The sequence below is a fragment of the Pseudophryne corroboree genome, chromosome 6 (assembly GCF_028390025.1).
Source record: "Pseudophryne corroboree isolate aPseCor3 chromosome 6, aPseCor3.hap2, whole genome shotgun sequence".
Taxonomy (NCBI): domain Eukaryota; kingdom Metazoa; phylum Chordata; class Amphibia; order Anura; family Myobatrachidae; genus Pseudophryne; species Pseudophryne corroboree.
The window spans coordinates 69,825,336-69,840,139 of NC_086449.1; positions in this window are offsets into that span (position 1 = coordinate 69,825,336).

Genomic DNA, 14,804 nt, shown 5'->3' on the forward strand with positions numbered 1-14,804 from the left:
TCGGCGTTCAACCGCCATGCCGTCAAACGCAGCCGCGGTAAGTCTTGGAATAGACACGGTCCCTGCTGAAGCAGGTCCCGTCTTAGAGGTAGAGGCCACGGATCTTCCGTGAGCATCTCCTGAAGTTCCGGGTACCAAGTTCTTCTTGGCCAATCCGGAGCCACGAGTATCGTTCTTACTCCCCTTTGCCGTATAATGCTCAGTACTTTTGGTATGAGAGGCAGAGGAGGAAACACATACACTGACTGGAACACCCACGGTGTTACCAGAGCGTCCACAGCTATTGCCTGAGGGTCTCTTGACCTGGCGCAATACCTGTCCAGTTTTTTGTTGAGGCGGGACGCCATCATATCCACCTTTGGTTTTTCCCAACGGTTCACAATCATGTGGAAGACTTCTGGATGAAGTCCCCACTCTCCCGGGTGTAGATCGTGTCTGCTGAGGAAGTCCGCTTCCCAGTTGTCCACTCCCGGAATGAACACTGCTGACAGTGCTATCACATGATCTTCCGCCCAGCGAAGAATCCTTGCAGCTTCTGCCATTGCCCTCCTGCTTCTTGTGCCGCCCTGTCTGTTTACGTGGGCGACTGCCGTGATGTTGTCCGACTGGATCAACACCGGCTGACCCTGAAGCAGGGGTTTTGCCAGGCTTAGAGCATTGTAAATCGCTCTTAGCTCCAGTATATTTATGTGAAGAGACATCTCCAGGCTTGACCACACTCCCTGGAAGTTTCTTCCCTGTGTGACCGCTCCCCAGCCTCTCAGACTGGCATCCGTGGTCACCAGGACCCAGTCCTGTATGCCGAATCTGCGGCCCTCTAACAGATGAGCACTCTGCAACCACCACAGAAGAGACACCCTTGTCCGTGGAGACAAAGTTATCCGCTGATGCATCTGCAGATGCGATCCGGACCATTTGTCCAGCAGATCCCACTGAAAAGTTTGTGCGTGGAATCTGCCGAATGGAATCGCTTCGTAAGAAGCCACCATTTTTCCCAGGACTCTTGTGCATTGATGCACAGACACTTTTCCTGGTTTTAGGAGGTTCCTGACAAGTTCGGATAACTCCCTGGCTTTCTCCTCCGGAAGAAACACCTTTTTCTGAACCGTGTCCAGAATCATTCCCAGGAACAGCAGACGTGTCGTCTGGGTCAATTGAGATTTTGGAAAATTCAGAATCCACCCGTGCTGTTGCAGCACTACTTGGGTTAGTGCTACTACGTCCTCCAGCTGTTCTCTGGACCTTGCCCTTATCAGGAGATCGTCCAAGTAAGGGATAATTAATACGCCTTTTCTTCCCAGAAGAAACATCATTTCGGCCATTACCTTGGTAAAGACCCGAGGTGCCGTGGACAATCCAAACGGCAGCGTCTGAAACTGATAATGACAGTTTTGCACCACGAACCTGAGGTACCCTTGATGTGAAGGGCAAATTGGGACATGCAGGTAAGCATCCTTGATGTCCAGGGACACCATAAAGTCCCCTTCTTCCAGATTCGCTATCACTGCTCTGAGTGACTCCATCTTGAACTTGAATTTTTGTATGTACAGGTTCAAAGATTTCAGATTTAGAATAGGTCTTACCGAGCCGTCCGGCTTCGGTACCACAAAAAGTGTGGAATAATACCCCTTTCCCTGTTGTAGGAGGGGTACCTTGACTATCACCTTCTGAGAATACAGCTTGTGAATGGCTTCCAATACCGTCACCCTGTCTGAGGGAGACGTTGGCAGAGCAGACTTTAGGAGCCGGCGAGGGGGAGACTTCTCGAATTCCAACCTGTAACCCTGAGATACTACCTGCAGGATCCAGGGGTCCACCTGTGAGTGAGCCCACTGTGCGCTGAAATTCTTGAGTCGACCCCCCACCGCCCCTGAGTCCGCTTGTAAAGCCCCAACGTCATGCTGAGGGCTTTGCAGAAGCCGGGGAGGGCTTCTGCTCCTGGGAGGGAGCTGCTTGGTGCACTCTCTTACCCTTTCCTTTGCCTCAGGGCAGATATGACTGTCCTTTTGCCCGCTTGTTCTTATAGGAACGAAAGGACTGCGGCTGAAAAGACGGTGTCTTTTTCTGTTGGGAGGGGACCTGAGGTAAAAAGGTGGATTTCCCGGCTGTTGCCGTGGCCACCAAATCCGATAGACCGACCCCAAATAATTCCTCCCCTTTATACGGCAATACTTCCATATGCCGTTTGGAATCCGCATCACCTGACCACTGTCGCGTCCATAAACTTCTTCTGGCAGATATGGACATCGCACTTACTCTCGATGCCAGAGTGCAAATATCCCTCTGAGCATCTCGCATATAAAGAAAAGCATCCTTTAATTGCTCTATAGTCAATATAATACTGTCCCTATCCAGGGTATCAATATTTTCAGTCAGGGAATCCGACCAAACCACCCCAGCACTGCACATCCATGCTGAGGCGATGGCTGGTCGCAGTATAACACCAGTATGAGTGTATATACTTTTCAGGGTAGTTTCCAGCCTCCTATCAGCTGGATCCTTGAGGGCGGCCGTTTCAGGAGACGGTAACGCCACTTGTTTTGATAAGCGTGTGAGTGCCTTATCCACCCTAGGGGGTGTTTCCCAGCGCGCCCTAACCTCTGGCGGGAAAGGATATAATGCCAATAACTTCTTTGAAATTAGCAGTTTTCTATAGGGGTTAACCCACGCTTCATCACACACTTCATTCAATTCCTCTGATTCAGGAAAAACTACAGGTAGTTTTTTCAGACCCCACATAATACCCCTTTTTTTGGTACTTGCAGTATCAGAGATATGCAAAGCCTCCTTCATTGCCGTGATCATATAACGTGTGGCCCTACTGGAAAATACGTTTGTTTCTTCACCGTCGACACTAGATTCGGTGGCCGTGTCTGGGTCTGTGTCGACCGACTGAGGTAAAGGGCGTTTTACAGCCCCTGACGGTGTCTGAGACGCCTGGACAGGTACTAACTGGTTTTCCGGCCGTCTCATGTCGTCAACTGATTTTTGTAACGTGCTGACATTATCACGTAATTCCATAAACAAAGCCATCCATTCCGGTGTCGACTCCCTAGGGGGTGACATCACCATTACCGGCAATTGCTCCGCCTCCACACCAACATCGTCCTCATACATGTCGACACACACGTACCAACACACAGCAGACACACAGGGAATGCTCTTATCGAAGACAGGACCCCACTAGCCCTTTGGGGAGACAGAGGGAGAGTTTGCCAGCACACACCCAAGCGCTATAAATATATAGGAACAGCCCTACAGAAGTGTTGTTTCCTTTATAGCAGCTTAATATATAAAAATCGCCAAAAAAGTGCCCCCCCTCTCTGTTTTTTTACCCTGTTTCTGTAGTGCAGTGCAGGGGAGAGTCCTGGGAGCCTTCCTCGCAGCGGAGCTGTGCAGGAAAATGGCGCTATGTGCTGAGGAGATAGGCCCCGCCCCCTATTTCGGCGGGCTCTTCTCCCGGTGTTTGTGAGACCTGGCAGGGGTTAAATACATCCATATAGCCCCAGGGGCTATATGTGATGTATTTTTAGCCAGAACAAGGTATTATCATTGCAGCCCAGGGCGCCCCCCCCCCCCCCCCCCCCCCCCCCCCCCCAGCGCCCTGCACCCTCCGTGACCGCTGGTGTGAAGTGTGCTGACAACAATGGCGCACAGCTGCAGTGCTGTGCGCTACCTCATGAAGACTGAAAAGTCTTCTGCCGCCGGTTTCTGGACCTCTTCACTTTTCGGCATCTGTAAGGGGGTCGGCGGCGCGGCTCCGGGACCGGACTCCATGGCTGGGCCTGTGTTCGATCCCTCTGGAGCTAATGGTGTCCAGTAGCCTAAGAAGCCAATCCATCCTGCACGCAGGTGAGTTCACTTCTTCTCCCCTAAGTCCCTCGTTGCAGTGAGCCTGTTGCCAGCAGGACTCACTGAAAATAAAAAACCTAATAACTTTTTCTAAGCAGCTCTTTAGGAGAGCCACCTAGATTGCACCCTGCTCGGACGGGCACAAAAACCTAACTGAGGCTTGGAGGAGGGTCATGGGGGGAGAAGCCAGTGCACACCACCTGATCGTAAAGCTTTTATTTTTGTGCCCTGTCTCCTGCGGAGCCGCTAATCCCCATGGTCCTGATGGAGTCCCAGCATCCACTAGGACGTCAGAGAAATAATATAAAGAAGATACTTATGACACATACTGTATTCTTTGTCATAAGTATCTCCTTTATATTAATCTAATCATTATCCCTGTTTAAATGTGTTTGGGAGGCACCGATCGTGGTGCCTCCCATTGTGAATGTGGAAGGGTGTGGGAGCGGGGGGAGGGGCCTAGCCATGGGCATTAAAAGTCCATTGGAAATGCATGGGAAAGCGGCACCATTAGAGGTGCTGCTTTCATATAGGGACGTGCTTTCAACCCATGAAAGCACACCCCTGTCAGTGAGGCCACAGTGATTGGCCAGAGGATCCGTCACTGGATCTGCTGCCATCACTGTATGGGTGTGCGGAGGTGTAGACATCGGTGGCAGTGAGAGTATTAGTGGCACTGCCATTCTGCAGAGTTTGGCAGCGGAGCGGTACCAATTTCAAAAATGGCACCTCAGCGTAATTTTCTAAATTCAAGATGGCAACCATGAGCCAATCACGGCTCGCTGCGTCATTACCCCGGCCCCTCCGGCTGACTTATATAAGTCAGCGCGAGGCATCGGCGTCAGTCCGACGGCGGAAGAGCTCCTGAAGAAAGAAGACGCTGGAAGTCCTGGATGGGCGGCAGCCATGCAAACTAGCTTAAAGGCCACCGCCCCCAGGTGTAGACCCTGAATAATAAACTTTTTTTTAAAGATGATGTGGTGTTTTTATTTTTATATTTTCTTTACAAGTGGACTACAGGTGCCAGCGGGCCCTTTATGTCCGGAGATGCTGGCACTTGTGGTTCTCCGAGTGCTATGCAAAAGAGCTTAACGGTCGCCGCCCACCAGGTGAAGACGCTGGAAGCCCTGGGAAGGCGTCAGCCATGCAAAAGAGCTTAAAGGCCGCTGCCTCCCCGGTGAAGACGCCGGAAACCCTGGGGAGGCGGCGGCCCCCCAAGTGAAGGCGTCGGAAGCCCTGGAGAGGCGGCAGCCATGCAAAAAAGCTTAAAGGCCGCCGCCCCCAGGTAAAGACCCTGAATAATAAACTTTTTTTTAAAGACGGAGTGGTGTTTTTATTTTAATATTTTCTTTACAGGTGGACTACAGGTGCCAGTGGGCCCTTTATGTCCGGACATGCTGGCACTTGTGGTTCTCCAAGTGCTATGCAAAAAAGCTTAACAGCCACCGTCCACCAGGTGAAGACGCTGGAAGCCCTGGGAAGGCGGCAGCCATGCAAAAGAGCTTAAAGGCCGCTGCCTCACAGGTGAAGACGACGGAGAAAGACGACGGACGCCCTGGGGAGGCGGCGGCCCCCCAGGTGAAGACGGCGGAAGCCCTGGCGAGGCAGTGGCCATGCAAAAGTGCTTAAATGACGCCGTCCCCAGGTGAAGACCCTGACTAATAAACTTTTTTTTAAAGACAGTGTGGTGTTTTTATTTTAATATTTTCTTTACAGGTTCCAGCGGGCCCTTTATGTCCGGACATGCTGGCAATTGTGGTTCTCCAAGTGCTATGCAAAAGAGCTTTTTGAAGAAGCTGGAAGCCCTGGGAAGGCGGCAGCCATGCAAAAGAACTTAAAGGCCGCCGCCCCCAGGTGAAGACCCTTACTGATAAACTTTTTTCTTAAAGACGGTGTGGTGTTTTTAAAGAAGAAGACGAAGACAAAGAAGAAGAAGAAGAAGAAGAAGAAGTAGTAGAACAAAAATAGGCTACATTGTGCTTAAAATAAAAATAGACATTTTATTTTTTAAATATATTTTGCTTGAAGTTGTCTTAATAAATAAATTCTCTCAAAAGGTGAAGAAATGACACATATTTAGGGAGACAAATATATAAGGAGAGTTTAGAACCATGCATTGTTTATTCTACACAAGAGAGTACCATGTGAGGCAGCCATTTTGGGTTCACTACATAGATTACACTGTGCAATAAGTAAAGCATGGCAGTAAGGCATACAAAGGCAGGGCCGGATTAACAATGGGGCGGATGGAGCTGCAGCTCCAAGCCTGCCATTGAAAATAGGCCCAGAGCATTCTTACCGATATTTTAAAGCTCCTCTCCGGGAGATGACCGGAGAGGAGAAGCAGGTGGGCGGTGGTGAGGGAGGAGCCAAACTGATTACATCAGCAGGCCCCGCCCACTCACCGGCAAAATGCTGTAATTGGACAACATATGGGTAGGGGCGGGGCTAAAATGACGCGATTAGCATCTGATTGCGTCATTAGGCTCCGCCCCCCGTCGGGTCCATGATTTTTCACTGTTATTCTCCCTATTCTGCCCACTTCACTAGGAAGTGGGCAGAATGCGGGAGGGGTGCCCACTCTTCCGGGGGCTGCGGGGGACTACCCGAAAACCGGGTGTCTCCCGCAGAATCCGGGAGAGTAGGTAAGTATGGCCCAGAGAGTTCCCTGCAGTGCAGTGCAGCCAGTGGTGACAGGAAAAAATATATTTCCTGTCACCACACACAGCAGCGAACTCACCTCCGGCTGCCCATTCACCTCCACCACGGCACTGACTAGTAACTAAACATACCGCTGTCAATGGCTTTCCTTTCCTATATCCATCTGAGGCTCAACCCCTTGGTCCGCCTGAAGCTCCGCCCACGGGTCCGCCTGAAGCTCCGCCCCATACACCAGAGACTCCGCCCCCTGCCAATCCGAAATACGTGCTTTCTTATCCTCCCCGCTGCAGCTTCCCAGCAGGATAATGCCTCATGAAAGAGGGGAAGGGGCTGCTGCCTTTAGGAGAGCTGTCTTCCACACCAGGCCCTGAAGTCTCCTCTGTAAGTGGTGTCTATGTCAGTAAGTGCTGCATGTGTGTGTCAGTAAGTAGTGTCTGCCAGTAAGTGGTGTGTGTCAGTAAGTTTTGTGTTGTGTGTGTCAGTAAATAGTATGTCAGTATGTGCTATCTGTGTCAGTAAGTGGTGTGTGTCAGTAGGTTTTGTGGTGTGTGTGTGTGTGTGTGTGTGTGTGTGTGTGTGTGTGTGTGTGTGTGTGTGTGTCAGTAAATAGTTTCGGTCAGTATGTGCTATCTGTGTCAGTAAGTGGTTTGTGTCAGTAGGTTTTGTGGTGTGTGTCAGTAAATGGTGTCTGTCAGTATGTGCTATCTGTGTCAGTAAGTGGTGCGTGTCAGTAGGTTTTGTGGTGTTTGTGTGTATGTGTCAGTAAATAGTGTCTGTCAGTATGTGCTATCTGTGTCAGTAAGTGGTGTGTGTGAGTAGGTTTTGTGGTGTGTGTGTGTGTGTGTGTGTGTGTGTGTGTGTCAGTAAATAGTGTCTGTCAGTATGTGCTATCTGTGTCAGTAAGTAGTGTGTGTCAGTAAGTTTTGTGGTGTGTGTTGTTTGTCTCAGTAAATAGTATCTGTCAGTATGTGCTATCTGTGTTAGTAAGTGGTGTGTGGCAGTAGGTTTTGTGGTGTGTGTCAGTAAATAGTATCTGTCAGTATGTGCTATCTGTGTCAGTAAGTGGTGTGTGTCAGTAAGTTTTGTGGTGTGTGTGTCAGTAAATAGTGTCTGTCAGTATGTGCTAGCTGTGTCAGTAAGTGGTGTGTGTCAGTAAATAGTGTCTGTCAGTATGTGCTATCTGTGTCAGTAAGTGGTGTGTGTCAGTAGGTTTTGTGGTGTGTGTGTGTCAGTAAATAGTGTCTGTCAGTATGTGCTATCTGTGTCAGTAAGTGGTGTGTGTCAGTAGGTTTTGTGGTGTGTGTGTGTGTCAGTATGTGCTGTCTGTGTCAGTATGTGGTATGTGTCAGTAGGTTTTGTGGTGTGTGTGTGTGTGTGTGTGTCAGTATATAGTGTCTCAGTATGTGCTGTCTGTGTCAGTAAGTGGTATGTGTCAGTAGGTTTTATGGTGTGTGTCAGTAAATAGTATGTGTCAGTATGTGCTCTCTGTGTCAGTAAGTGGTGTGTGTCAGTAAGTTTTGTGTTGTGTGTGTGTGTGTGTGTGTGTGTGTGTGTGTGTCAATAAGTAGTGTCTGTCAGTATGTGCTATCTGTGTCAGTAAGTGTTGTGTGTATGTGTCAGTCAGTGGCGTAACTCCCGGAGGCAATGGAGACATTTGCCGCCGGGCGTTAGCCATCAAAGGGGCACAGAAGAGAAGGCATTGAGGTTATAGATGAATCCATATATGAATCCATCTAAAACTGCTGTGTGTGTAAGTGGCGCGCCGCTGACCACTTCAGCAGTGAGCGCTGAGCGATAGCACACCTGCTGTTGCCACTGTTGTCAGAGCAGAGTTCCGGGATCTCATTACCGCCGTTGTGCCGCTGCGGTCTCAGAGCCGACCCTTAGAGTGATGGTGGTGGTAGGTAAGGGCACCTGCCGGCGGCTTTGTTATGATTTGAGATCGGTCAGCAGCCGGCAGGACAGCTCTGAGTCTGCAGCGGGAGGGAGTGCAGGTGCAGAGCAAGGCTCGCCTGGCTGACTAATATAAACATGCCGCTCCGTTCGGGCGGCCGCTGGCAGGGCAGATCACTAAGCTGCTGCCCTCCTCCCGAGCAGGCCCGGCATTCTCCCTCCTCCAGCAGCTGCGGTGAAACAGAGGTCGGCCTCTCCATATCAAACACTGTTCCAGTGTCCTAAACTCCTCCTCACACTACAGGCCGGGCGGCACCATAGGACAGCATAGCAGCTGGAGCTTGGTGAGATCCACATCCAGCGTGGATCCTCCTGCCACTGGCCTCCTCTTCGACCTGCACCTGGATCCGTGGGCCTCCCAATGACACCATGCAGCTCACCACTTGCAAGGTTGGGATTGGACACAGTGCAGTGAGTGACCGGGTAGTCCTGTACCCAGCTACCCCCCACTCCTGTGTGTTACTGCCCTGTACCCATACCAGTGTGTGTGTGTGTGTGTGTGTAACCCCATGTACCTCCCTGTGACCCCCTGTATCCTGTACCTGCTACCTTTGTGTGTATGTCACCCCCCCACCCCTAAAAAAGGATGAGTATATTTTTGATCTGTGGGAGGGGTTAAATTGGCTTCTTATTGCATTTTTCCATGCCCTTTCTTCTACACACTTCGCTTGGCTTGATGCTCCAAGATAATTCCAAACTGTTGTAAGATTTTTTTTTATTAGATTGAGGGATATACAGTAGTATGTGGCGACCACTAACGCTGTCTGTAGTATCTGTGGGTCCCCGATGCTGTTGTTACAATATGGAGGTGACAATGCTATCAGTAGCATATGGGGGTCACCAATGCTGTGGAGGGGGTGGGGGGTACTTGGTATGAACTTACGCCACTGGTGTCAGTAAGTATTGTCTGTCAGTAAGTGGTGTGTATCAGTAAGTTTTATGTTGTGTGTGTGACAGTAAGTGGTGTCTGTATCAGTAAGTTTTGTGCGTGTGTGTGTTAGTAAGTAGTGTCTATCAGTACATTTTTTGTTGTGTGTGTGTGTGTCCGTAAGTAGTGTCTGTCAATAAGTGGGATCTGTGTCAGTACATTTTGCGTTGTGTGTGTGTGTGTCATTAAGTAGTGTCTGTCAGTAAGTGGTGTCTGTGTCAGTAAGTATTGTGTTGTATCTGTGTGTGTCAGTAAGTAGTGTCTGTGTTGTGCGTGTATGTCAGTAAGTAATGTCTATCAGTAAGTGGTGACTGTGTCAGTAAGTTTGTGTTGTGTGTGTCAGTAGTGTCTGTCAGTAAGTGGTGTCTGAGGCAGTTAGTTTATCTGTGTTAGTAAGCGGTATCTGTGTTGTGTGTTTCTGTAAGGGGTATCTGTATCAGTAAGTTGTACCTGTGTCAGTAAGGGGGGGTGTTAGTAAGTATGTATGTGCCAGTAAGTGTTATCTGTCAGTAAGTAGTGTCTGTGTCAGTAAGGGGTGTCTCAGTAAGTGTGTCTGTGACAGTATGTGGTTCCTCAGTAAGTGGTCTGTGTCAGTAAGTTGTATCTGTGTTATTAAGGCATTCCTGTCAGTAACTTTGTATATTCCAATATGTGGCATCTGTGTCAGTAGGTGGCATCTGTGTCAGTAAGGGTTGTCTGTGTTATTAAGTGGTATGTCACTAAATGTTTGTATCAGTAAGGAGTGTCTGTATGTAAGTGTGTGTGTCAGTAAGGTGTGTCAGTAAGTGTATATCAGTGTGTTTGTGTCAGTGTGTCTGTCAGTAAGAGGTGTCTATGTCATTAAGAGGTGTCTGTGTCCGTAAGGGCTATTTGTGTCCATTAGAGATGTATGTATAGGTAAGTGGATTCTGTGTCAGTAAGTGGTATCTGTCAGTAAGGGATATCCATGTTCAGAGCCACCATCAGGGGTATGGGGGGGACTGCCGGACAAGAGTACCTGGCCTGGGTAGAAAGGGGGGCTACCTCTGGCTCCTATAGTAGGGTTGACACTGTACTTAAGCTCTGGCCCGGCCGCGCAGAGCTTATCTTCCAGCTTTGATGTGGCCCAGTAACCACCCTCTCTTGTACTCCCAGGCAGCCTGGCAGTGTACCATGTGTAATCTGTGGATGCCTGAGATGTCCCTGGACCAGGACAGTGCTCAGCGGCCAGCATCTTTTCACTGGTGAGGACCTTTGTATTAATGTTGCAGCTCAGAGGGGAATGTGAGTGTGTGAGGGGGAATGTCACTGAGAAACAGAGAGGAATGTGAGTGTGTCTGTGATGGTCACTGAGAGACAGAGGGGAATGTTTGGGGGGTCACTGAGAGACGGGAATGTGGGGAGGAGGGTCGCTGAGAGACAGGAAAATGGGGTGTCACTGACACAGGGAGGAATGTGGGAGCAGTCACTGAGAGACAGGGTAATGTGGCGAGGGGGTGACACTGAGACAGGTCAATGTGACCATGTCACTGAGGCAGAGGGTAATGTGGGGGTGTAACAGACAGAGGGAAATATGGCTATGGGGCAGCATATGCATGTGTGAGACCATGTGGTTCGGGGGGGGGGGGGGGGGTACCTATGTTTTCTGTCCCAGGCCCCACAATATCTGATGGCATCCCTGTCCCTGCCAGTAAGAGTGTTTGTGTCACTAAGATGTATTTTTGTCAGTAAGGGGTGTCTGTTATTAAGTATTTATGTGCCAATAAGCGGTGTCTATGTCCGTAAGTGCCATCTGTCAGTAAGTGATGTCTGTGTCAATAAATGTTTGTGTTAGTAAGGTGTGTCAGTAAGTGGAATAGGTCAGTGAGGGGTGCCTGTGTCCATAAGTGATATCTGTCAGAAAGCGGTGTCTGTGTCAGTAAGTGCCATCTGTCAGTGAGTGATGCCTGTGTCAATAAATGTTTGTGTTAGTAAGGTGTGTCAGTAAGTGGAATAGGTCAGTGAGGGGTGCCTGTGTCCATAAGTGATATCTGTCAGTAAGCGGTGTCTGTGTCAGTAAGAGGTGTCTGTGTAGGTGCTAGTAAGTGGTATCAGTAAGTCTGTGTCAGTAGGTGATCTGTGTGTTAGTAAGGTCTTCAGTCTATATCTGTATTTGTGTCAGTAAGGGGTGTCTGTTATTAAGTATTTATGTGCCAATAAGCGGTGTCTATGTCCGTAAGTGCCATCTGTCAGTAAGTGATGTCTGTGTCAATAAATGTTTGTGTTAGTAAGGTGTGTCAGTAAGTGGAATAGGTCAGTGAGGGGTGCCTGTGTCCATAAGTGATATCTGTCAGTAAGCGGTGTCTGTGTCAGTAAGAGGTGTCTGTGTAGGTGTTAGTAAGTGGTATCAGTAAGTCTGTGTCAGTAGGTGATCTGTGTGTTAGTAAGGTCTTCAGTCTATATCTGTATTTTTGTCAGTAAGGGGAGTCTGTTATTAAGTATTTATGTGCCAATAAGCGGTGTCTATGTCCGTAAGTGCCATCTGTCAGTAAGTGATGTCTGTGTCAATAAATGTTTGTGTTAGTAAGGTGTGTCAGTAAGTGGAATAGGTCAGTGAGGGGTGCCTGTGTCCATAAGTGATATCTGTCAGTAAGCGGTGTCTGTGTCAGTAAGTGCCATCTGTCAGTGAGTGATGCCTGTGTCAATAAATGTTTGTGTTAGTAAGGTGTGTCAGTAAGTGGAATAGGTCAGTGAGGGGTGCCTGTGTCCATAAGTGATATCTGTCAGTAAGCGGTGTCTGTGTCAGTAAGAGGTGTCTGTGTAGGTGTTAGTAAGTGGTATCAGTAAGTCTGTGTCAGTAGGTGATCTGTGTGTTAGTAAGGTCTTCAGTCTATATCTGTATTTGTGTCAGTAAGGGGTGTCTGTTGGTAAGCGGTGTCTGTCTGCAAGTGTGCCTGTGTCGGTAAGAGATGCCTGTGTCGGTAAGTGGTGTCTGTGTCAATAAGTATCTGTATCAGTAACTTTGTCCCATGAGCCCTCAGTTCCCTGTTTGCTCTGTATTGCCTTCATCTTTTCTAATCTTTCCACCCCTGCTCTGTTTTACCCAATCGTTTCTCCCCTTTCCATCTTCTTTGCATGTTGATACAACTCTCTGTATCATATGGTGGTCACTGCGATGCTCTCTGTATTATATGCTGGTCATTTAGATGCTCTCGGTATCATATGGTGGTCACTGAGATGCTTTCTCTATTATATGGTGGTTACTGATTCTCTGTATTATATGGTGGTTACAAACGTTTTCTTGTTATAGCATCACTATTAAGTGGTTGAAGGTAGGTACTAGCTTTGACATCCATCGGGATAGCCACACCCCCTACTTAGATCACACCCACAGCACACTGGTCACACCCCCACATCACTAATCACACCACCGCAGCGCTTGTCACACCTCCTGCCGAGGCACACAATAGGCCCTTCCTAAATGTCAGCTCCAGGCCCATGTGGACCTTAATCTAGCACTGTACAAAGGTAAAATGAAAAGCAACTAACAGGACACCTAGTTTGCAGCTTACGCAGTAAGGAAAATGGTCTTACTCTAATTGCTTTTAGATATCTTTCTCCTTTATAACTATTTTAAAGTGAGCTGAGGGGAAAATAACAATACAGGGTCCAGTTACATTATAAAATAATAATAAAAAATTCTATGACCAAAAAATAAAAAATAGAAATGTATAATAATTCTCCAACACTCCAAAGATGGTAAGCTCATACTGTGAATTGCATAAAATATTTCTATGAACCCCACTTAATCACTGTTACACACTGGTTCTCACTGAGCGGAGGTTGAGATGAGAGGGGTGTTATTCGGCAAGATCACTGTAAGTGTGGATCTCTGATAATCTCAAGTCTCTGAGGAGTTAAGTGAAAAACTACTGTCTCCCACTGTGATGCTCTAAGACATTGACAAGATGCCGCCGCATTTATGTGCAGGATTTAGGTCAGCAGCCATCTTGGTACAGGGAGTGAAGCCTTCCTGAAGGAACAGTATGGAATCTGCGCAGTAGCACTCTCCCCTTTCAACACTTTTTACATACAAATAGGATAATAACGCTAAAACTCCCACATAGTCATCTAAATGGGATGTAGTCACCCTCCCGGCGGTCAGCTTACCACCACCGGGATCCCGGCCACCGAATGCAGTCAGTGGGGCCGAGGACTATTCCCACTAGTTGGTGACACTCATAGAGTGGGAATAGAACCTGTGGCGAGTGCAGCAAGCCACCAAGCCCGCAGCGTGAAGCCTGCAGCAAGGGGATTCATTTTGCTTGCCCCTCTCCCGGCATGCTGGCAGTCAGGAACCCATCATCGGTATGCTGACCACCAGGATCCCGGCCGCCGGTCAACAACGCATCTGAATTATTACTTGTGCCTGGTGTAGGATTTTCAAATATGTGTAGTTTACTGTATACAAGGATATAAAACCTTAAAGGAACTGAGATCTAAGGTGCATTACATGTAGTTATAAAAATAAGTTTATTTTATGGCAGTAGTTTCCATACAGGGGGCCGTGAGACCCTGGAGTTCCTTGGGAAAGGTGGGAATGGGGGGGGGGGATAGGGGAGGCCTTGCAGTGGTGCCGTAGTTTGGTGGTCCATGGCCTTCATTCCGAGTTGTTCGCTCGCAAGCTGCTTTTAGCAGTTTTACACACGCTAAGCCGCCGCCTACTGGGAGTGAATCTTAGCTTCTTAAAATTGCCAACGAAAGATTTGCAATATAGCGAAAAGACATCTCTGTGCAGTTTCTGAGTAGCTCGAGACTTACTCGGCATCTGCGATCAGTTCAGTGCTTGTCGTTCCTGGTTTGACGTCACAAACACACCCAGCATTCGCCCAGATACTCCTCCGTTTCTCCAGCCACTCCCGCGTTTTTCCCAGAAACGGTAGCGTTTTTTCCCACACGCCCATAAAACGGCCTGTTTCTGCACAAAAACACCCACTTGCTGACAATCACATTACGATCTCCAGAACGAAGAAAAAAACGTGAGTAAAACACCTAACTGCATAGCAAATTTACTTGGCGCTGTCGCACTGCGGACATTGCGCATGCGCACTAAGCGGAAAATCGCTGCGATGCGAAAAAATTTACCGAGCGAACAACTCGGAATGACCACCCATGAACAATTCAAATTGCTTATACTGAATTAAATCGGCAAAACCAGTCCTTCACCACATAACAGAACCTAAGGATGACTTCATTTTATATTTTTTTCTAAATTTCTCACTAAGAAACTATGATCTTGGGGTGCCACAACAGAAATTCTGAAACTCTAGGGCAGGGGTGTCAAACTCGCAGCTCCTACCGCATCCTTTTGTGGCCCGCGGGCAGGGGCCCTTTTGCGGCCCAACCACCTTGCTTGCAGCGAGGGCAGGAGAGCACAGCGCACACCTCTCTT